Here is a 22,398-nt window from a genome sequence, read left to right on the forward strand (position 1 = left end):
TCTCTGAACTTCAGTGCCATCTGAAGTAGGTCTCTCCTATTTCCTTGCTTGTGGCACCCTCCTTTCCTTTAGAACAGCCATCAGAATTTAGTCTTGCTTATTTACTTGTAAAATTTTCTGCCTCCTATCCTACACTGTGAGATGTGTAAAACAGGGCCTGGGCTGTCTTGTCTTCTCAGTCTATACCAGCTCTATGCCTAATGCCTAGCATGCTCCTATTTCTTGAGATAAAGAATGAGTAAACCTAAGTAGAAAATGGAAGACGTGAGCTCTGTGAGCCATTGTTATTTTGTGGTTTAGGTGAGCATGGTGGCTATGACTTGGCAGTCTGCAGAAAGAAGTCTTCCTGTATGTGAATCCTGAACCAACTCCAAGTAGCTGTGGGCTTGCAGACTTGTCACACATTGGACACATTGGACACCAAAGATGAAGTTATATCCTTTCCTTCTCCAATTCTTCCCCAAACTACTATAACAGTATACTACTACTACTACTACTACTACTTCTGACTCTGACTCTGTTATTGCTATTTTCTGGTTGTGGAAAGGAGGTTCCAACTCCCAGTGCACTCATTGGATGTTCCAGTTGCAAACTTTAGTAACCTGTTCAGGTCACAAATATGACCATTTGAAAAAATTATGATTGGGACTTCTAATCTGTTTTTCTTTAATATTTTATTTATTCACGAGAGACACAGAGAGAGAGGTAGAGACATAGGCAGAGGGAGAAGCAGGCTCCCTGCAGGGAGCCTGACGTGGAACTCGATCCCAGAACCCTGGTATTACGACCTGAGCTGAAGGCAGACGCTCAACCACTGAGCCACCCAGGTGTCCCTCTAATCTATTTTTCTCAGGAAAAAACAGAGTGCTGGTCACTCTCCTTAAACAGGTTCTTTTAAAATATTTTTTTACAAAAGGAATCCATCTAAAATATATTTTGATTCAGCAAGCTGTTTTAAAAGACATATTGGAAAGTGAGCTAAGTTTGTATTGATAAAAATTTAATTGGAATTGCATTCACTCCTTGAATCAATATTTAGCTTAGGTTCATTAAAAAATGCCTCATTTTTATGCAAACCTTCAAACCAAACCAGGAGGAAGAAACAATAAGGCCATAATCAATATAACTTGAATATCCAGACTGTGCAAGGATTGAGAAATACTTGTGGCTTACCCAGAACTTGTTTCCATTCCACCTTATTCTATTTAGGTATCCTTTATATTCTTGGAAAATAATCAGTGTCAAAACACAAAACACCCAGTTATATTTGAATTTCAGATAAATAATGAATGAATTTTCAGTATAAGTATATCCCATGTGATATTTGGGACGTACTTAAACTTAAAAAATTATTTGTTGTTTATCTGAATTACAAATGTAACTGGGTGTTCTGTATTTTATATGGAAACTCAGATAGGCAAGAAGATGGTAGCTAAATCTAACTTTAAAACAGAAAAACTAAAAAGAAAAAAAAAGAAAAATAAAACAGAAAAACTCTGGAAGCTTAATGAGTGGGATTAGAAAAATGACTGAATCAGAAACTTTTTAGAATCTCATATAAGCTGAGTGAACTCTAGACTCTTTCCTACTGGTTTGTGGGCAAATGTGTGCTGTTTGCACTTCTCAGTTATTAGCATATTTGCAGGTTCCTCTTCTAGGCCTAGAGATTTACTCAGCTTGTTTTGTGGAGATGGCACTACTCCGTTGTGACTATGGGTAAGGAAATGACACATAAAAATTTCAGTATGAAATTCAATGAATAAACAGAATTGGTATAAGTTGAGTGTCTTAGGCAAGACTTTTATGTATGATTTTTCCTGACCTATCCTTATTAGTGTGGAGGGATTTAGGGGCAGGGAGAGATAGTGGGCACATGTGGGCCTCTTCATACTGCTGTTTCAGGAGAAGCTTACTTCATTGTGCTACAGCATATCCCAATACAGCATATTCTCCAATACCCACTTTACTCAAATGAAAAAAGAGAGAAAAATATTTTGGTGCCAGAAGAGGAGTTTTGAGTTCCCAATATCAGTGAAGAAAGGCAGGAATGGCAGATAAGCAGCCATAGCTAACATGTTAGGAATTCTGATAGATTGGTAAAGTCCCTAAAGGGGAAGGGGCACTGTTGTCTCTGAAACAGTTTGTGAGAACCACAAGAAGACCTTCTCTGAACTGGGGGCTGTTTTTGCTTTGTCAGTGTTCCTAGGGCCTCAGTAGTTTCTTTTTTTCTGTGAAGCGGCTACCACCTACCTCTGTTCCCAGGAAGTGGAGAGTGAGTGGGGTATACTCTCCCTGCCTTTCCCTCCTTGCTCACTTGAAAACAAGCACACAGGTTCTTTCTCTTTTCAAGCTTTGATGTTTATTGCTACAAGGAAACAGAAGGTTAACAAAAGATAGTCAGTGGGGTATGTATAGAATTTGAATTTTACTGGTCTCTCTTTCCTGACTTCCCTGCTGTGTCTTTCCAAATCTTCATGTGTCTGCTGGGCCAGGATTTAGCTGCTTTCAGAAATTAGATCAGAGGAAGTAGTAGTCAGCATTGACAATGGGAAGAAAAGGTGGAGACCCAGAGCAAGAGACTTTGGCCATTGATTAAGAGATCCTCAGAGATGAAGAGGGGAAAAGGAATTTCCAGTTTCTAAGTGCCTTCCACGTGTAGGATCTTGTGTCTACCTCAGTGGAAAGACAAGTCTCTGCTCGCAGGGAATTTGCAGTCTGGTGTAGAGGTAGATATGCAATCAAGCAATTAGAATATAGTATGTTATTTGCTTTAATGAAGGGTATGGAAACAGTGTTCTAGAGCATTGGAGAAGGAGCACTGAAGTCAGACTGGACTTGGGAGAGATCTTCTGGAATAGAGAAGACAATTAAACTGAGGTCTAAAGGATGTTGGCCAAGTGACTGAGATAGCAAGGGATTCTAGGTAGAGGAGCTTGCATATGCAAAAGCACAGAAAGGTGAAATGTTTTCAGGGGAAGGTGGGCAGCACTGCTGGAGAGTAAAGGGAGTGCAATGAGTGCTGTAGGAAGAGGAGGATAAGGGTCCAGTCTTGCAAAACCTTAGATGTCGCAGATGGAGCTTTAGATACTATAGTTAGATAGTATATCTAACTATAGATAGATACTATAGTATCTAAGATATCTATAGATATCTAATACTATCTATACTACTATACTATACTAACTAAGTTAGATACTATATAGGTAAGGAGCAGCTATGAAGAGTTTTCAGGGTGGCAGCAAGTGTCACATTTAATCTTTGCACTAGTTCTTTGAATTGGGAAGTTGTGTCTCAAATTTAGGTGGAAACTTGGAGAGGTTCAAAAAAGGACCTCTACTTCAGAGGCTAGTGGTAAAGTGAGGACTCCCTTCTATTCATTTGACTACAGAGTGCAGGCATCTTCCATTTCACAGAGCTCTATAGTCTGGAGAGGAAGAATATAAGATGAAGTGATTGTTAAGCATCTGTGCCCTGCTATAAGCATATAAGATGAGTGTTGGGTCTGGCTGTAACTGCCTCTAGGAAGACAAGTGAAGTCATTCAGCCCTCGGTCCATGCTGTCAGCCTCCAGTACTCTAGCATGGCAGCTTACAGTTATGACAGTGAAGTCAACTGCACATTTTAGAGAGCTTTAAAATGCAACTCGGTATTTACATGTTAACTTCCAACTCTCTGGAGTGTTTGCTTAGAATGAATGACTTATTTGAGGAAGGGGTTGTGTAACCTGTATATTGGTGGAGGCACTATCTAGAAATAAACGAAAGCCTTTGCAAAATGTGGCCACAAAAAGTCCTTAAAGGTTGGGATAGTTAATTGAAGTCACACATGCTATAGGATTGTTACAGGTTGGAGTCACCAAAAGTAGCATTTTAATCCTTGGGAAGGTATTGTGAATATTTTGCCATTGATATGACTAGGCCATGTGAAGTGTGCCAAAACTAAAGACCTCTCTGGAATTCACTCTTCCTTTGGGAAGTTTGAAACTTCATTAATCATTAGGGAAATGCAAATCAAAACCACAATGATTACTTGGGTGCCTGGGTGGCTCAGCAATTGAGTGGTTGAAGAATCTGCCTTTGGCTCAGAGTGGGATCCCAGGGTCCTGGGATTGAGTCCCGCATTGGGGTCCCTGCAGGGAGCCTGCTTCTCCCTCTGCTTGTGTCTCTGCCTCTCTCTCTGTGTCTCTCACGAATAAATAAATAAATCTTAAAAAAAAAAAAAAACCTAAGTAGCAGAATCAATGAAAATTTCTACTATTTTTTATTTTCACATCATTTACAAGTACTTCATTTATCATGACACAATTCTATCAAGAGGCACTGAACACAAGTAATTTGAAATATTTTAGTACTTACTGAAATACCAAAAACAAAGACTTTATTCTTTCCTTTAACTTTCTCTTCTCTCCTCTCTCCCCTTTTCTTCCAGTTCCCTCTTTCAGTATCTCTTATCTCTGAAATGGATGAATCACCTCTTGGGTGATTCATATACATTGACTATGTTGGGATGTTTACTTGTCTGGATGTCTCCTGTTGCTGGTCTCACAGCAACGAAGTGAGGTAAAAATTAGTAGGGTGTTTTGGAGACTGATTCCCAGGTATATCTCATTATCTCCTCACTTATTTCTTATTACTTAAGAGAATATCTAGGGAATTGGAAGAGCAATAAATGATGGCTAAATCAAGTGGTAGTGTGGAGAGACCTGGTTATAATGCCTCACATTTGTGTAGTGCTTTGCAACATCTCTGTGTTCCCACATATCCACACAAGGATATGCTAGTGTGGGTCCTGGGCGGAGGCAGCAGAAGATGGTGGACTAAGGGGAATTCTAAATGGCAGATGTCCTTGATGGAAGATATAGGCAAGGAAAACTTCCTTCACCTTACTACTTCCCACTGGTTATGATAACACTGATGGATATCAGATTCAGATTGCCTGATGAGCCTCTCAGTGTCCATGCCTACCATCCATGCATTTTCTGTAATAAGACTCTTTTCAATAATCCCATGAATGATGGAAAGTGATAGAAGTGAATTATCCACACAGAGGGTAGAAAGAATTGAGATAACAGTTCATGGCATGCTATTATCACTGGTTTATGCAAGGCCTCTCTCTCTTATTTTTATCCTTTTATTTATTTATTTTTAAATTTTTATTTATTATTTTTACCGTTATACCTCACCCCCATTGCCCTCTTCCCATAGAATCCATGACATTTAACAAATATCTTGTGGTTTGTAAATGTTCTTACAATATGAATATTTTCAGTTGGAGTGTGTATTTCTAAATTTATATAAACTATATTGGGATTATCTATCTATCTATTCATCTATCTATCTGCCTCATTTGGTTACTTACTTTTTTTCCTCTAAGCACAATATTTTAGAGATATCTTCTTGCTGCTATGTGTAAATCTGTTGCTTGTAATTAATGGTTTTCTGATATCCCAGAATGTGCATCACCACATTTCACCCAATTTACTTTCCTGACACTGAGCACAGGTCGCCTTCAACTCCTAGCCAGCAAAATATAAGGGCACAAGGAACATGAACATGAATATCCATATACACATTCCTTTATGGAATTGCCTAAGCATTTATTTGGAATATATATTAACAGGTAGAATTTCTGGGTTAAGCAATATTTGTTTACTTATTTTGCATAGGTATTGCCAAATTGTTCTGGGTAGCTCTACTTCTGTACATTTTATCAGCAATATGTTATTTGACTTTCTAATTTTTGCTTGTTTAATAGATATGAAGGTGTAGCTCACTGTTTTCATTTGTATTATTTTTTTAAAAAAAGATGTATTTATTTATTTTAGAGAGAGAGAGCACACATAAGCAGGGGGAGGGGCACAGGGAGAGGGAGAGAAAATTCTGAAGCAGACTCCCCTCTGAGTGCGGACTCCAACTCAGGGCTTGATCCCATGACCCTGAGATCATGACCTGAGCCAAAACCGAGTCAGACACTCAGTGACTGAGACACCCAGGAGCCCCACATCTTCGGTTTTTAAAAACTTTCTCAGAATGCTTTAATTTTATTTTCTTTATGATAAAAGGGTAACTATTTATTTTCCTTATTTCAAAAATAAATTACATCTGTTAAGAAAAATGTAGAAAAATACGCCCATACAGACAGATGAGAAAGAAAAGTTGAAAATCAGGATTTTTCTTTGAAGCCCTTACAGTGAAGTAGCTGCTGGAGGAAGCGGTCTCCTTCTGATCACCCAGCAGCTCTGGGGGTTTGAAGGGGTAGGGGAATGACACTTGACAAATACTGCTTTGTCGGTAGATATTATCATCAATAGCTCACTGCAGCATGGCTTGTTGGTTGCCCTGTGACTTGAGGCTACGGACATGGGTGGTCTGGATTGCTGTCACTTTCTTTAGGAGTAGGCAGTGATGGTTCCTAGGCAAAACATGAGAAAGACCAATGCAAAAAGATTAGCAGCTTTCCTCTACCAGTTCTCCTCTGTCTTTGCTTCCTCCAGTTACCCTTCTGTCCCAGGCTGCTGCCCATCCCCAACCCTTACTCCAACCAAAGTCAGTAAAGGGTCTCCTCAGGGCTTCTCAGGATTATAGGGTTTGTCCCTATAATCCACAAGCCCTTTTACTTCAGTTTTCTGCAGAGTTGGTTTTGAGGAAAAACCAGTCTAGCAGGGATCAGATACCTTTGGGGATAATTCCTAAACTAATATCCTAAGGGATTCATGGAAAAACAATACTGTAACTGCTATTAGCTTAATAATATACAACATTTGGCAAGTCTGCAAACATGTTCTTAATAAATGGTGTTGGGTCTACATTTTTTTAATGAGGGCTTTAAGATGTGGGTTTAAATTCCAGTTTAGATACTTTCTGTCTGTGAGGCCTCAGAAAAATTATTTAATTTTCTGAGTCTCAGTTTCCTTGTCTGTAAAATGTGAATAATATTACCTATCTCATGTGTTGCTGGAGATTCAAAATGAATTTGAACTTAGACATAAACACCACAGTGTCTGACACACAGATTCCTTATACAAAAATTCCTTTTATCTTTGGTGTAGAGCACATCCCTCTTCCTTCTTTTTGTGAGGGAGCAATCACCCTGGGTGCTGCCTTCAGTAGATCCCTTGATTTTCACAATAAGTTTGGCTACTCAGCTTCCTGGGGTATCTGACTTTTACAAGGCAGTATCCATATTCCAGCTTTTATTACCAGGACTTTCCTTTCTAAGACTAATATGAGATAAGCCCTTTAGTTGGCGTTCTGGTATATTCTTGAACTCATCCTCAAGTTGAAGTGAATGTTCAGTTGTTATTAATTTATGTCATCAAACCTGGCTTATGTCCAAGGCTAGAAGAAGGAACATTTAACCTGGTAGAGACAAAGTCTCTGGGGTAAAATTTCTCTCCATGAATCATCTGCTGCTGTCATATCCCTAACTCTGGGGAAGGGACCCGGCAAGATTGGGAAGCCAGATCCTACCATATAAGCAGAAAATAGCTAGTGTGTATCCTTATGTTTTAGATTATTATTTCTTTTTTTTTTAAATTTATTTATGATAGTCACAGAGAGAGAAAGGCAGAGACATAGACAGAGGGAGAAGCAGGCTCCATGCACCGGGAGCCTGACGTGGGATCCGATCCCGGGTCTCCAGGATCGCGCCCTGGGCCAAAGGCAGGCGCTAAACTGCTGCGCCACCCGGGGATCCCTAGATTATTTCTTAAGCATAACAAAACACTATATGAATTAATTGCACTGAAAAATTGTTCTTCAACTGCATTGTAGTTGGTCAATATAAATAATGAGGTTGTCTTTATGACCGGTCTTGATATCTAGCTTTACTTTTGTGAGCTCTATGCAGAAAGACAGAGAAGAACCAGCCACTTTTCTCTCACAGTTTTCATTACATTGTTCATTCTGAACCACTAAGTAGTGACTTTTTTTTCCAGCCTTCAGTGGTCCCTGAAACATGCCAGAAATGATAACTTAACATGAAAATACATGTATAGAAAAACCTGAAGAGTGTGTTTCAAAATGTTAAAGTTATCTCTGAGAGGTGGATGATATATAATTTAATAGACTTCTGGAACTTTCTATAATAATTATGCATTATTTTATAATAAGAAAGTTATTTAAAAGTTAAAACAGTTTATAGTTAATTATAATATAGAACTATTTTGGAGATTTAAAGTGTCTCAAAAGTTGTTTTCCTCCTAACATCTTAGTGAGAAAGGGAAAGAATTATTATTGGACAATTTGAAAGATTGTCTTTCACGAGAAAGACAGTCAGACAGCATATATATATATATATATATATTATATATATAACATATATATATAAATATTATTATGATGATGATGAACATCAAGGAACCCTGGATCAGAGCTGTTCTATAACTTTGACCTTGATCACATGAAAGATCAGAAGAGCCTGCATTCTGACTCCTACCTTTGTGTTAATTGTATTTATTTATGGAGGGCACAGTTTTAAACTCTTTACATGGAATAACTCATTTATTCTCTACAACACCTGCATGAAATAGATAACCGATATTCTCCCCATTTTACAGATGACACAACACTGGAGCAGAGAATTTGAGGAACTTGTCCAAGGTTATACACCCTGTCAGTGGCAGAGCTGGGATTTGAATACAAAAGTTTGGCTTCAAAGACAAAAAACTGCAAAATAGAAAAAGATATATGCAATATGGCATTATTTTTAGTGTCCTTTATATGTGTTTTTTGAGAGCAACAGCAAAAGGTATGGCTTGTCCCTGTATTTACACTTTAATTTACACTATATTTACACTTAAAATTATGAAATATTTATTATATGTGAAGTATGTTTTATGTGAGGAAACAAGAAGTATGGTCAGTGCTGCTGCTGCTTCATAATGTAGTGGAGGGAGGTAGCAGTGGAAACAAATAATTGAACATCATGTAATAAACACTGAATATTAAATGATATATTAAATATGTGATCTTATCCAATGACATTGAATTACCCCAAAGCAAAGAGTTTTTGGTGTTGTCAACTTAAATTTCTTGGTAGATATGCAAATAACTAAAAATAAAAGTTACGTATAGTTTAGGAAAGTACTTTAAAAAATTCAGAAATGATAAAGTATATAGTGCTAATTGTTATGCTAAAAAGGATATGACAAAAAAAAAATAATGGTAAGTAAGCCCATTGTGAGTTTGTTCCTAGATAGGGGAAATTTAGTTTTCTGTGTATTGGGGAGGTTTTGAAACTATCAATTTTACATTGCCTCAGAAAAAGTAAAATTCGGGGGGAGGAGCAAGATGGCGGAAGAGTGGGGTCCCCAAATCACCTGTCTCCACCAAATTACCTAGAAAACCTTCCAATCATCCTGAAAATCTATGAATTCGGCCTGAGAATTAAAGAGAGACCAGCTGGAATGCAACAGTGAGAAGAGTTCGCGCTTCTATCAAGGTAGGAAGACGGGGAAAGAGAAGTAAAGAAACAAAAGGCCTCCAAGGGGGAGGGGCCCGCGAGGAGCCGGGCTGAGGCCGGGGCGAGTGTCCCCAGGACAGGAGAGCCCCGTCCCGGAGGAGCAGGAGCTGCACCGACCTTCCCGGCGGAAAGGGGCTTGCAGGGAGTTGGAGCAGGACCCAGGAGGGCGGGGATGCCCTCGGGCTCCCCGGGACAGTAACAGACACCTGCGCCCCGGGAGAGTGCGCCGAGCTCCCTAAGGGCTGCAGCGCGCACGGCGGGACCCGGAGCAGCTCGGGGGGCTCCGGCGGCGGCTCCGCGGAGGGGGCTGCACCACCGGGAGCGCGAATCCACCAGCGCAGGCTCCGGAGCACAGGGCGCCGGGACACAGCCCAGGATCCCGCCTCCCCCGGGACAGGCAGAGGCCGGGAGGGCCCAGGACAGCGAGGACGCTCCTGCCTGGAGCTGAGCAGATCAGCGGCCCCGCCCCGGAGCCTCCAGGCCCTGCAGACGGAGTTCCTGCCGGAGCTGAATCCAGGTTTCCAGAGCTGCCCCGCCACTAGGGCTGTTCCTCCTGCGGCCTCACGGGGTAAACAACCCCCACTGAGCCCTGCACCAGGCAGGGGCACAGCAGCTCCCCCAACTGCTAACACCTGAAAATCAGCACAACAGGCCCCTCCCCCAGAACACCAGCTAGACTGACAACTTCCAGGAGAAGCCAAGGGACTTAAAGTACACAGAATCAGAAGATACTCCCCGGTGGTTCTTTTTTTTTTTTTTTTTTTGTTTTGTTTTGTTTTGTTTTGCTTTTTGATTTGTTTCCTTCCCCCACCCCCTTTTTTTTTCTCCTTTCTTTTTCTCTCTCTTTTTCTTCTTCTTCTTTTTTTCTTCCTTTTTTTTTCTCTTTCTCTTTTCTTTCCTTCTTTCTCTCCTCTCTTTTTCTCTTTTTCCCAATACAACTTGCTTTTGGCCACTCTGCACTGAGCAAAATGACTAGAAGGAAAACCTCACCTCAAAAGAAAGAATCAGAAACAGTCCTCTCTCCCACAGAGTTACAAAATCTGGATTACAATTCAATGTCAGAAAGCCAATTCAGAAGCACTATTATACAGCTACTGGTGGCTCTAGAAAAAAGTATAAAGGACTCAAGAGACTTCATGACTGCAGAATTTAGAGCTAATCAGGCAGAAATTAAAAATCAATTGAATGAGATGCAATCCAAACTAGAAGTCCTAACGACGAGGGTTAACGAGGTGGAAGAATGAGTGAGTGACATAGAAGACAAGTTGATAGCAAAGAGGGAAACTGAGGAAAAAAGAGACAAACAATTAAAAGACCATAAAGATAGATTAAGGGAAATAAACGACAGCCTGAGAAAGAAAAACCTACGTTTAATTGGTGTTCCCGAGGGCGCCGAAAGGGACAGAGGGCCAGAATATGTATTTGAACAAATTCTAGCTGAAAACTTTCCTAATCTGGGAAGGGAAACAGGCATTCAGATCCAGGAAATAGAGAGATTCCCCCCCTAAAATCAATAAAAACCGTTCAACACCTCGACATTTAATAGTGAAGCTTGCAAATTCCAAAGATAAAGAGAAGATCCTTAAAGCAGCAAGAGACAAGAAATCCCTGACTTTTATGGGGAGGAGTATTAGGGTAACAGCAGACCTCTCCACAGAGACCTGGCAGGCCAGAAAGGGCTGGCAGGATATATTCAGGGTCCTAAATGAGAAGAACATGCAACCAAGAATCCTTTATCCAGCAAGGCTCTCATTCAAAATGGAAGGAGAGATAAAGAGCTTCCAAGACAGGCAGCAACTAAAAGAATATGTGACCTCCAAACCAGCTCTGCAAGAAATTTTAAGGGGGACTCTTAAAATTCCCCTTTAAGAAGAAGTTCAGTGGAACAATCCACAAAAACAAGGACTGAATAGATATCATGATGACACTAAACTCATATCTCTCAATAGTAACTCTGAATGTGAACGGGCTTAAGACCCCATCAAAAGGCGCAGGGTTTCAGACTGGATAAAAAAGCAGGACCCATCTATTTGCTGTCTACAAGAGACTCATTTTAGACAGAAGGACACCTACAGCCTGAAAATAAAAGGTTGGAGAACCATTTACCATTCGAATGGTCCTCAAAAGAAAGCAGGGGTAGCCATCCTTATATCAGATAAACTAAAATTTACCCCGAAGACTGTAGTGAGAGATGAAGAGGGACACTATATCATACTTAAAGGATCTATTCAACAAGAGGACTTAACAATCCTCAATATACATGCCCCAAATGTGGGAGCTGCCAAATATATCAATCAATTATTAACCAAAGTGAAGAAATACTTAGATAATAATACACTTATACTTGGTGACTTCAATCTAGCTCTTTCTATACTCGATAGGTCTTCTAAGCACAACATCTCCAAAGAAACGAGAGCTTTAAATGATACACTGGACCAGATGGATTTCACAGATATCTACAGAACTTTACATCCAAACTCAACTGAATACACATTCTTCTCAAGCACACATGGAACTTTCTCCAGAATAGACCACATATTGGGTCACAAATCGGGTCTGAACCGATACCAAAAGATTGGGATCGTCCCCGGCATATTCTCAGACCATAATGCCTTGAAATTAGAACTAAATCACAACAAGAAGTTTGGAAGGACCTCAAACACGTGGAGGTTAAGGACCATCCTGCTAAAAGATAAAAGGGTCAACCAGGAAATTAAGAAAGAATTAAAAAGATTCATGGAAACTAATGAGAATGAAGATACAACCGTTCAAAATCTTTGGGATGCAGCAAAAGCAGTCCTAAGGGGGAAATACATCGCAATACAAGCATCCATTCAAAAACTGGAAAGAACTCAAATACAAAAGCTAACCTTACACGTAAAGGAGCTAGAGAAAAAACAGCAAATAGATCCTACACCCAAGAGAAGAAGGGAGTTAATAAAGATTCGAGCAGAACTCAACGAAATCGAGACCAGAAGAACTGTGGAACAGATCAACAAAACCAGGAGTTGGTTCTTTGAAAGAATTAATAAGATAGATAAACCATTAGCCAGCCTTATTAAAAAGAAGAGAGAGAAAAAAAAAAAAAAAAAGAAAAAAAAATAAATAAAAAAAATTAAAAAAAAAAAGAAGAGAGAGAAGACTCAAATTAATAAAATCATGAATGAGAAAGGAGAGATCACTACCAACACCAAGGAAATACAAACGATTTTAAAAACATATTATGAACAGCTATACGCCAATAAATTAGGCAATCTAGAAGAAATGGACGCATTCCTGGAAAGCCACAAACTACCAAAACTGGAACAGGAAGAAACAGAAAACCTGAACAGGCCAATAACCAGGGAGGAAATTGAAGCAGTCATCCAAAACCTCCCAAGACACAAGAGTCCAGGGCCAGATGGCTTCCCAGGGGAATTTTATCAAACGTTTATAGAAGAAACCATACCTATTCTCCTAAAGCTGTTTGGAAAGATAGAAAGAGATGGAGTCCTTCCAAATTCGTTCTATGAGGCCAGCATCACCTTAATTCCAAAACCAGACAAAGACCCCACCAAAAAGGAGAATTACAGACCAATATCCCTGATGAACATGGATGCAAAAATTCTCAACAGGATACTGGCCAATAGGATCCAACAATACATTAAAAAAATTATTCACCATGACCAAGTAGGATTTATCCCTGGGACACAAGGCTGGTTCAACACTCGTAAAACAATCAATGTGATTCATCATATCAGCAAGAGAAAAACCAAGAACCATATGATCCTCTCATTGGATGCAGAGAAAGCATTTGACAAAATACAGCATCCATTCCTGATCAAAACTCTTCAGAGTGTAGGGATAGAGGGAACATTCCTCGACATCTTAAAAGCCATCTATGAAAAGCCCACAGCAAATATCATTCTCAATGGGGAAGCACTGGGAGCCTTTCCCCTAAGATCAGAAACAAGAAGGGATGTCCACTCTCACCACTGCTATTCAACATAGTACTGGAAGTCCTAGCCTCAGCAATCCTACAACAAAAAGACATTAAAGGCATTCAAATTGGCAAAGAAGAAGTCAAACTCTCCCTCTTCGCCGATGACATGATACTCTACATAGAAAACCCAAAAGTCTCCACCCCAAGATTGCTAGAACTCATACAGCAATTCGGTAGCGTGGCAGGATACAAAATCAATGCCCAGAAGTCAGTGGCATTTCTATACACTAACAATGAGACTGAAGAAAGAGAAATTAAGGAGTCAATCCCATTTACAATTGCACCCAAAAGCATAAGATACCTAGGAATAAACCTAACCAAAGATGTAAAGGATCTATACCCTCAAAACTATAGAACACTTCTGAGAGAAATTAAGGAAGACACAAAGAGATGGAAAAATATTCCATGCTCATGGATTGGCAGAATTAATATTGTGAAAATGTCAATGTTACCCAGGGCAATATACACGTTTAATGCAATCCCTATCAAAATACCATGGACTTTCTTCAGAGAGTTAGAACAAATTATTTTAAGATTTGTGTGGAATCAGAAAAGACCCCGAATAGCCAGGGGAATTTTAAAAAAGAAAACCATATCTGGGGGCATCACAATGCCAGATTTCAGGTTGGACTACAAAGCTGTGGTCATCAAGACAGTGTGGTACTGGCACAAAAACAGACACATAGATCAGTGGAACAGAATAGAGAATCCAGAAGTGGACCCTGAACTTTATGGGCAACTAATATTCGATAAAGGAGGAAAGACTATCCATTGGAAGAAAGACAGTCTCTTCAATAAATGGTGCTGGGAAAATTGGACATCCACATGCAGAAGAATGAAACTAGACCACTCTCTTTCACCATACACAAAGATAAACTCAAAATGGATGAAAGATCTAAATGTGAGACAAGATTCCATCAAAATCCTAGAGAAGAACACAGGCAACACCCTTTTTGAACTCGGCCATAGTAACTTCTTGCAAGATACATCCACGAAGGCAAAAGAAACAAAAGCAAAAATGAACTATTGGGACTTCATCAAGATAAGAAGCTTTTGCACAGCAAAGGATACAGTCAACAAAACTCAAAGACAACCTACAGAATGGGAGAAGATATTTGCAAATGACATATCAGATAAAGGGCTAGTTTCCAAGATCTATAAAGAACTTATTAAACTCAACACCAAAGAAACAAACAATCCAATCATGAAATGGGCAAAAGACATGAACAGAAATCTCACAGAGGAAGACATAGACATGGCCAACATGCACATGAGAAAATGCTCTGCATCACTTGCCATCCGGGAAATACAAATCAAAACCACAATGAGATACCACCTCACACCAGTGAGAATGGGGAAAATTAACAAGGCAGGAAACAACAAATGTTGGAGAGGATGCGGAGAAAAGGGAACCCTCATACACTGTTGGTGGGAATGTGAACTGGTGCAGCCCCTCTGGAAAACTGTGTGGAGGTTCCTCAAACAGTTAAAAATATACCTGCCCTACGACCCAGCAATTGCACTGTTGGGGATTTACCCCAAAGATACAAATGCAATGAAGCGCCGGGACACCTGCAACCCGATGTTAATAGCAGCAATGGCCACAATAGCCAAACTGTGGAAGGAGCCTCGGTGTCCAACGAAAGATGAATGGATAAAGAAGCTGTGGTTTATGTATACAATGGAATATTACTCAGCTATTAGAAATGACAAATACCCACCATTTGCTTCAACGTGGATGGAACTGGAGGGTATTATGCTGAGTGAAGTAAGCCAGTCGGAGAAGGACAAACATTATATGTTTCCATTCATTTGGGGAATATAAATAATAGTGAAAGGGAATATAAGGGAAGGGGGAAGAAATGTGTGGGAAATATCAGAAAGGGAGACAGAACGTAAAGACTGCTAACTCTGGGAAACGAACTAGGGGTGGTAGAAGGGGAGGAGGGCGGGGGGTGGGAGTGAATGGGTGACGGGCACTGGGGGTTATTCTGTATGTTAGTAAATTGAACACCAATAAAAAATAAATTAAAAAAAAAAAGAAAAGTAAAATTCGGATCCACTTTTTTGGCAGTGGACAATGCATGAGTGTTTTAGGTCAAAAAGTAGAATGTTAATGTGATCTTTCGGGTGGTACTAAACCCTAAAGGGACTCTGCTGGGTTATTGGAACTGGTACACCAGATCAACATCCTTGGAAGAGGCAATGCATTAAATTACATCAGCTATGAGCACTGTGATATTTGCCCACATTTTTTTTTCCTTCCTTGTGCTAATTCCACATCATACAGAAAGACATGTCAAGGATAGCACAGCAACTACTGTAGCAGCTGATCTTGTCTTTGCTTTGGATTCTAGCTGACAGAGTTGATTCAGTCTTGTACTATTTGGAGTATGGTGAACTATTACTCTTATAAATGGAGAACAACCATATCGAATGTACCAGATAACTTTCAGGGAAGATTGATGATGTAAGTTGGCCTCACTCATGTTATTTGTAGGTTCCCTGGAGTATGTCAGATCACATGTCTATTAAAGGTACTAAATGACTCCCTTGGATTTTCAAACAGTTAATATAGTTTCCTAATTAAATAGAAAGTGAGTACAAAAAGCAGAACCCCATTCTGGGAAGAAAAATGGCCTATAAGATTTTGAAACATTAGGTTATATTTTTATTATTTATAAAATAATGAAGCATAAACATGGGGTAAGCTAAAATTTATTCCTAGAATCTTGGAATTCAATGATAAATATGCATCTTTTAAAGTTTGGAATTGGTAGTTTTGGGCAATGAAATAGAAGTGAAGAGATTGAAGAAAATGATCTCTAGGGTCATTTCTGCTTTAAAATTTTGTTCTTGTGTGATAAAGTTCTGGAACAAATTAACTGAAAGACTGATTAAGATGATGATTCTTTTAGGAAACATTTAGATACCATGAATGTGAAGTTACTGTTGGATTTCAGCTTACTGAGAAAAGCTAGGGATGCTAAGTTATGTGGAGATCATTCTTGGTTCTATAGCCATTTTTGGTTAATTCACACCCTGAATATAGTGCTGGAGAGACAATGGGTCTGACACTTTAGAAGCATTCTGAAATTCTCTCCAGAGAGAATCTGAGTACTAGATATATTGTTCTTCTCCAAACTTACTCTACAGTTGTTCTCCCACAATGATGGAGATAATAGTCACATGGGAAATGCATTTTCAGAGTCCTTGGGGGAAGGTAATGCATTCATTTGAAAGCTGCAAAAATGGTTTTGGGCTTTATCTGCTTGCAGAATGTGAACATTTTAGAATTTAATTGAATGATTCCCAGCCATTCTGGCATCCCTTGGGTCATTCTTCTTATATGTATTATAAGATACTTTATTTGTGGGCCTTCAAATTCAAAATTGTATAAAGAAGACCTTGGGATTTGTGTATAAAGTACCTAATAAGTTCACTTAGAAATCTAAAAAGTCTACTTGTTTTTAGTTATTTCCATCCTAGCCAAGTAAAATATATTTATACATATTTTTATAAAGTTTTTATCTATCTATTTATCTATCATTTATCTCTCTGACCATCATCTCTATTTTTTTGTTTGAGTAAAGCTCACAAATTGGCAGCCTATTGCCAGATCAGGTCATCAGGTATATTTTTGGACTTTATTTAAAATTACTAATTAAAATTTTTGACATTTTCACACGAAACCCTGGATTTTCATGTCCTCCAGAAAAATATATCCCATTTTCAACAACAACAAAAATGAAAAGTATGCAGAAAAATAATAAAGTATGACTTATACACTTGAAAAAAAACAACCAATGCCAACTGTCACTCTAAACCCAGATGTTGGACTTACTAGACAAAGATTTGAGATCAGCTATTTTAAAAATGTTTGAAGAGCTAAAGGAAATCATTTCTAAATAGATAAAGGTAAGAGAATGGTGCCCTACCAAATAAGGAATATTGATAAAGGGAGGGAGATTTTAAAAAGAAAACAAATAGAAATTCTGGAGTTTAAAAGCACAATAATTGAAATGAAAATGGTTTAAGGGCACCTAGGTGGCTCAATTGGTTAAGCATTTGCCTTTGCTCAGGCTATGATCCCAGGGTCCTGAGATCCAGCCCTGCATCAGACTCTTTGCTCAACAGGGGGCCTGCTTCTCCATCTCACTCTGCCTGCTGCTCCCCCCTACTTGTGCTCTCTCTCTGTTAAATAAATAAATAAGTAAATAAATAAGTAAGTAAGTAAGTAAATAAATAAATAAATAAATAAATAAATAAAATCTTAAAAAAAAAATTTACTAGAGGGTCCTAACACCAGATCTGAACAAGCAGAATATAAAAAACAATGAACTTAAATTATTATTTTTTAAAAAAGATTTTATTTATTTATTCATGAGAGACACACACAGAGAGAGGCAGAGACATAGGCAAAGAGAGGCAGGCTCCATGCAGGGAGCCTGATGTGGGACTCGATCCTGGGACTCCAGGATCACGCCCTGGGTGGAAGGCAGGTGCTCAACAGCTGAGCCACCCAGGTGTCCCAAATGAACTTAAATTAAAGATAGATTTCTATAAATTAAGGTGTTGATTGTAATCCTCAGGACAACCACTAAGAAAATAACTACAAAACATACAGTTAAATAAATGATAAGGCAATCAAAATATTTGCTTAAAAAAATAGAAGGCAGTACAGAAGGAAATGAGGAACAAAAAAGATAATTCATGCTAACAGTGGCCAAAAGAGAGCTGGAGTGGCTATATTCAGTTGAAAAAGGCTTTAAAAAAAAGTTGCTATGAGAGACAAAGGAAGACATTCATTAACGACTGAAGATCAAGAATATAAGTATAAACATATTACCACCTAGCAACAGAGCCCCAAAACCTGCCAGAATTGAAGTAAAATTGATGGAATTGAAGGGAGAAATAGCTCAATAATAATAGTTGGCAACTTCAATATCCCACTTTCAATAATGGCTAGAAAAATTAGATCAGCAAAGAAATGTAAGACTTAAAGAACACTAAAAACCAAGTAGACTTAATGTATCTGTAGACACTGTAGCTAACAGTGCACATTGTGCTCAGGGCACATGGAGTATTCTCAATGATAGACTATATAGTGGACCACCCAAACATAGACTCACATACTCACACACAAACATACACAACACCTCAGTAAATTTAAGAGAATAGGGGCACCTGGCTGGCTTAGTGGTTGAGCCTTTGCCTTTGGCTCAAATCATGATCCCAGGGTGCTGGGATCGAGTCCCATATCAAGCTCCCTGCAAGGAGCATGTTTCTCCCTCTGCCTATGTCTCTGTCCCTTTCTCTGCATCTTTCATGAATAAATAAATAAAATCTTTTAAAAAGAGAGAGAATTGAAATAATGCAAGATGTATTCTCCAGTCGCAATGAAATTATATTAGAAATTAATAAAATTCACAAATACGTGGAAATTAAGCAACATTTCTCTAAATAACCAATGGCTCAATGAAAACAATCACAAGGGAAATTAGAAAAGTTATTTGAAATACATTAAAATAAAAACATACCAAAACGTATGAGTTGTAGTGAAAGTAGTGATCAGAGGGATATTTAAAGCTATAAATTCCTATATTTAAAAAGAATATCTCAAATCAATAATCTAACTTTCCACCTTAAGTAGCTAGAAAAAAAAGAGCAAACTAAACCTAAATCAAGAAGAAGGAAGGAAATAATAAACATTAGAGATAAAGAAGCAGGACAAAGGAAATAGAATCAATGAAATAAAAACTTGGTTCTTTGAAAATATCAACAAAATTGGCAATCTTCAGCTATCTTGACAAAAGGAAGACTCAAATTACTAAAACCAGAGATAAAAGAGGACTCCATTTTTCATTACTATTGACCTCACAGAAATGAAAGTATGATAAGGGAATACCATTAACAATTGCATATCAGTAAGTTAGATAACCTAGTTGAAAAGGACAAATTCATTTAAAAACACATACTATTGAAATGGCCTCACAAAGAAATAGAAACTGTGAACAGGCCTGTAAAAAGTGAAAAGAATGAGTCAGTAATCAAAAAACTTCCAGCAAAGAAAAGCCCAGGGTAATATGGCCTCACTAGTGAATTTTACCAAGTGTTTATTATTATTTTTTAAGATTTTATTTATTTATTCACAAGAGACACACACAGAGAGAAAGGCAGAGAGAGACACAGGCAGAGGGAGAAGCAGGCTCCATGCAGGGAGCCCGATGTGGGACTCGATGCCGGGTCTCCAGGATCACACCCTGGGCTGAAGGTGGCGCTAAACCGCTGAGCCACCCGGGCTGCCCTTTACCAAGTGTTTAAAGAATGAACACCAGTCCTTCTCAAACTCTTCCAAAAATTAGAATAGGAGGGGAGACTTCCCAGTTCATTCTCTGAGGCTGGCAGGATTCCTAATATCCAAAGCCAGAGAAAGACATCAAAAACAAATATCCTTATTAATATATAATATAGATGTAAAAATCCTCAACGAAATAGTAGTAAACTGAATCTGATAGCATATCAAAATAATTATGCATCATGACCAAGTGGGACTTACCCTAGGAATACAAGATTGGCTCAAATATGAAAAATAATCAATGTAATATACAATATTTATAATAAAGCACATCTCAATAGATGCAGAAAGTGCATTTGACAAAATCCAACACTTTCATGATAAAACAAATATACAACAAGCTAAGAATAGAAAGTATATTAGGCTGAATAATAGTGCCCCCAAAAGTTATCCATCTCCTAATCCTTGGAGCCTGTAAATGTCATCTTGTATGAAGAGAAAGGAGTTTGAAGATGTTGTAATTGAGTATGTTAAAATGGGAAGATTATCCTGGTTTCTGAATGGGCTCTAAATGCTGTCATTTTTACCTCTACAAGGGAAAGGAAGAGGGAGATTTGTTTACAGACAAGAAAGCAATATATGCCCATGGTGCAGAGATAGGAGTGATGTGGCTACAAGCTAAGGAGTGTCAGCACCTACAAGAGTTTGGAAGACACAAGGTAAAGATTTACCCCTACAGCCTCTGGAGAGAGTGCAGCCATATTGAAATCTTTATCTCAGCCCACTGAAACTGATTTCAGCCTTTTGGCCTCCGAAACTGTAGGAGAGTAAATGTGTGTTGTTTTAAGCCACCAAATATGTAGTAATTTCTTAAAGCTGCCATAGGAAACTAAGCATGTCACAAAATGCAACACCCTTTCATGATGAAAACATACTCCACACTCAAGGAATAGCAAGTAACTTGCTAAACCTGATAAAGGGCCTTTATGAAAATCCTACAGCTACTAATTTATTGGTAAAAGTTTGAAATGTTTGCCTTTAAAATCAGGAGCTAGGCAAGAGTGTCTGCTCTTGTTATGTTCATTCAACATTGTACTTGAGGTTCAAGCTATAGAAGTTAAGCAAGAAAAAAGTATAAAATGTATCTAGGTTAGAAAAGAAGAAGTAAGACTATTTCTATTTTCAGATGACATGATTTTACATACACAAAACCTTAAAGAATCCACAAAAAATTAGAGCTATTAAGTGAATTCAGTGAAGTCACAGATGTCAAGATCAATATGCAGAAAACAGTTGCATTTCTTTTCTTTTTTTTTTAAAGATTTTATTCATTTATTCATGAGAGACACACCCAGAGAGAGAGAGAGAGAGGCAGAGACACAGGCAGACGGAGAAGCAGGCTCCACGCAGGGAGCCTAATGTGAGACTTGATCACTCCCTGGGCTGAAGGCAGGCACTAAACTGCTGAGCCACCCAGGCTGCCTAACAGTTGCATTTCTATATACTAGTAATGAACAAACCAAAAATTATATTAAGAAAATAATTCCATTTACAATAGCATCAAAAAGAATAAATAGGGATTAAACTATAAAATTTTGAAATAAATTAAAACCTAAATATGGAAAGACAGTTCATGTTCATGGATTGGAAGACTGAATGTTGTTAAAATGCCATTACTCCATGAATTGATCTGTGGATTCAATAGAATCCCTATCAAAATTCCAACTGCCTTTTGTTGCAGGAATTGATGAGCTGGTCCTAAAATTAATGTGGTAGTGCAGGGGAACCAGAATAGTCAAAATAGCCATGGAAAAGAATAAAATTGGAGGGCATACGTTTTTGACTTCAAAACATTTTGAAGTTGCAGTAGTCAAGAGAGTGTGATAGTGACATAAGGATAAAATATAGATCAATGGAATGGAATTGAGAGTGCAGATGTAAACTCATCTAAATATGGTTAATTTTTCTTTGACAAGAATATCAAGACTGTTCAATGGGTAAAGTCTTTTCAACAAATGCTGCTGAGACAACTAGATAGTCACATGCAAAATAACTAAATTAGACCCTTACCTCACAGCATATAAAAAATTCACTCAAAATGGGTCAATGACCTAAATGTAGGAGCTAGAATTGTAAAACTCTTAGAAGGAAACAAGTGTAGAATAATTGTGGCCTTAGATTAGGTAACAGTTTTTAAAAAGATTTTATTGATTTATTAGAGAGAGAGAAAGAGCATGAGTGGGTAGGGGGAGACAGAGGGAGAGGCAGATTCCCCACTGAGCAGGGAGGCTCAATCCCAGGACCCTGTGATCACGAGCTAAGCCAAAGGCAGACACTTAACTGACTGAGCCATCCAGTTGCTCCTAGACAATTTATTTGGTATATTTTTTTTATTGGAATTTGATTTGCCAACATATAGCATAATACCCAGTGCTCATCCCATCCAGTGGCCCCGTCAGTGTCCATCACCCAGTCACCCATGCCCCCTGCCCACCTCCCGTTCCACTACCCAGAGTTAGGAGTCTCTCATGTTCTGTCTCCCTCACTAATATTTCCTACTCATTTTCTCCTTTCCCCTTTATTCCCTTTCACTAATTTTATATTCCCCAAATGAATGAGACCATATAATGTTTGCCCTTCTCCAATTGACTTACTT

General features: G+C 38.6%; 1 long non-coding RNA gene across 8 annotated transcripts in view; it reads left to right on the forward strand.

The window, feature by feature from the left end:
* Window positions 1–22,398, forward strand: part of LOC140643019 (uncharacterized) — a 160,604-nt gene that overhangs the window by 75,370 nt on the left and 62,836 nt on the right. For 6 of the 8 annotated variants that reach the window (XR_012039403.1, XR_012039396.1, XR_012039400.1 and 3 more), the window contains 3 exons: window positions 8,558–8,748; window positions 15,802–15,914; window positions 20,339–20,461. This is a non-coding gene — a long non-coding RNA (uncharacterized lncRNA). The remainder of the gene's footprint in view (window positions 1–8,557; window positions 8,749–15,801; window positions 15,915–20,338; window positions 20,462–22,398) is intronic. The other 2 variants (XR_012039401.1, XR_012039402.1) reach the window with 1 other exon arrangement.

This window comes from Canis lupus, chromosome 11, assembly GCF_048164855.1.
Source record: "Canis lupus baileyi chromosome 11, mCanLup2.hap1, whole genome shotgun sequence".
In the NCBI taxonomy this organism is placed as follows: Eukaryota; Metazoa; Chordata; class Mammalia; order Carnivora; family Canidae; genus Canis; species Canis lupus.